The sequence below is a fragment of the Sapajus apella genome, unplaced genomic scaffold (genome assembly GCF_009761245.1).
Source record: "Sapajus apella isolate SASKATOON/1434 unplaced genomic scaffold, GSC_monkey_1.0 scaffold35, whole genome shotgun sequence".
Lineage (NCBI taxonomy): Eukaryota > Metazoa > Chordata > Mammalia > Primates > Cebidae > Sapajus > Sapajus apella.
Window position 1 is genome coordinate 14,197,543 of NW_022436975.1, and position 2,914 is coordinate 14,200,456.

Sequence of the window (2,914 nt, forward strand, 5' to 3'; positions counted from 1 at the left end):
AGGAAGGAAGGAAGGAAGGGAGGGAGGGAGGGAGGGAGGGAGAAAATCAATGCTGAAACTCAATGCAAAAGAAAGCAGAGCTTTAGACCTGAGAAGAACCTGTTCATAACTCTTGTGACTCTATGAGGAAGACAGAAGGCCTTAAAAAGGAGGAGTATGGCACCTTTTTTGGGGTTCTTCAAGGGGCCTCAGGGCTGCTAGAAATCTCTAGATTTCTTCATGTGGCAAAAGGAAGGAGAAGCCAAAGTGGAAGTAATGGAAGAATACGTCTCAGAGGAGTCAGTTGGGAAAGATTTTAAGCTTTCCAAAGGCAAATGAAGTTTTGCATTTTTCTCATTAAAGAAACAGGCCAACAAGATAGAAAGCAAACAGAGGGACCAATCCCTCTGCAATTAACACCTTATCAACAAAGGAGTTCAGTTAACTGAGGGAACTTCCCAGGAACAGGGCCCAAAAGAAGAAAAGTAGAAAGACCTTAAAAAAAATTATAGCTTGTTATTAGCTTTTAGTTAAGCTGGCTTCTGACCTTAGAGCTCTTTAAAAAAATTTTTTAATTGTTTTCGAATCTCTTATCAGATTTCAGCCAGCACAAACAGCCAATATTCTTGGCTTTTAAACTTTTTTTTTCTGTTAAACCAAAACTTTCCAAGTGATTCCCTAAAATCAATAGACCTTAACCAAGTTTATTACTAGAACTAAGGATGCCCTAGACTGCTCCAAAGAGTTGCAAAGCAGTTTTCACAAGATGCAGGACCACAACAAAGATGGCTCAAAGAAAGGAAAGTTTTGCTAGCCTTAAACAGGGAATAACCCATGTCTCTGTCCAGCCATATTCTCTAGTGTCTCAGTTTCTTAGCTGACCATCTACATACAAAGACCCGAAAGCCTCATGTTGCCTCAGAGATGGAAGAAGACAGGAAATCAAAACCTGTCCTTGGAAGGGAAAAGGATCAGTAACAAAACAGTATCCCAAAAAGTACCCTTTCGGAAGTATAAATTTCCAGTGGTATACTTGTACTAGTAGCAACTCAATCCAATAAGTCTCTTCATGAAAAGCTCAGGAGGTAATTTTCCAGATTTAGAATAAGCTTTTATTGTATAAGCAAAAGATGTTTCTTTTTTTTTTTTTTTTTTTTTTTTTTTGAGAGGGAGTTTCGCTCATGTTACCCAGGCTGGAGTGCAATGGCGCGATCTCGGCTCACCGCAGCCTCCACCTCCTGGGTTCAGGCAATTCTCCTGCCTCAGCCTCCCGAGTAGCTGGGATTACAGGCACGCGCCACCATGCCCAGCTAATTTTTTGTATTTTTAGTAGAGACGGGGTTTCACCATGTTGACCAGGATGATCTCGATCTCTTGACCTCGTGATCCACCCGCCTTGGCCTCCCAAAGTGCTGGGATTACAGGCGTGAGCCACCGCGCCCGGCAAAAGATGTTTCTTGAAGAGAGCATAGAAAAGGCAGTCTCAATTATTCTCCTCCTCCTCAAAAAAAAAAAAAAAAGAAAGAAAGAAAAAAGAAAAATTCACTCCTAGGAACAGGCTGAGATAGTAAAATACTTGTTGCCACAGACGGCTATGAATGGTGTTTGTCCTGCTGAAGTCTCAGGGAAAGAAGAAAATCATAGCGTTAGCACAATACAGTGCTGCCAATATCCCACAAATCTGTGAATATTGTTGACAGACCTGTTAATCTATGACATGGGGTAGCTTCTCTGGGATTGCACATTGCCAGCACTAACGAGGTAACAAAGGTTAAGATGACAAAAGCCCCTTATGGATGGGACTATTTATTAAGACAAGCTCTCCTGAGAGCTTGACATATTTGAACAAAAAGTGTGCTGCTTAAAATTGTGTGTCTTGGGTCTCAGTCTTTTCAGACGGGGCTACTGGACTTGACCTGAAAATCACACCCACAATGACAATGCTCCCACTTGGTCACAAGTCAAGCTCTCAAAAACATAAAACAAGACAAGAGGGGAATCTCATTTAGTTCTTATTCATGGTTCTCATAATCTCTACCAGTGGGACAGAGTCTATCTGATGGGATAACCCAAACCTTTGTTTCGTAAGCTCTGAGTCCCTGGTTGTCCTGACCTTGTTGTGTTAATGCAGTTAATTTGTAATTATTACCACACAACATAGAACTTTTGGGTCAATTATTGGGTTGCAAACATGGTCTTTCTTGGCCCTCTTCTGTAGTCGAAACCCAATTTCTCCTTAGTAATTCAGATCAATGAATTCAACTAGCACCATGACTCCTTTTTCCTGAAGGTCATTTCAGAGGTAAGAGAAGCTGTAAATGGCTATGTGACAGTTTCAGTTTCTAATTTACTACAGCCATAACTGTATTCTCTAGTGAAATTATTCTCTTCAGCACTAGGACCTCTAAACTTTCTGAATCAAAGCTTTTTGGTACAGCAAACAAAACTTTTAGTAAGTAGGTTATTAGATGTAATAGCAAGAGACACATGGTCACTTTTATATATTGTTTCCTGACCCTTGCCTTATGCCATAGTTTTTCTGCACCATATATTGGCCATGTGTTTAAGGTATATTGATAGCCTCTAAAGCAAATTATAAATCTTGCAGGATGTTTTCTCCCAGGTGGCAACATAACTGAGTCTTAGGTTGGTTCATTTTCAGTCTTTAGTTGATTCTAAGTCAATCAACTGTGTCTAGGTGGTAAGGAAGCTGGCAAGCCCAGTGGATTTTGTTGGAATGAGCTCTTCAGTATGCCTACTATAAATAACTACTATAAATAATGCCATAAAATAACTTCTGCAGTCTGAGGCAATGATGTATGGGATACTGCAGTGATGACAAGACATCTGTAAGTCTACCCACAATGGTGTTTCTGAAGCTACTTTGGTAAGGAAAGCCAATTTATATGTGAAATGTGTAACTTTTCTATGAGAA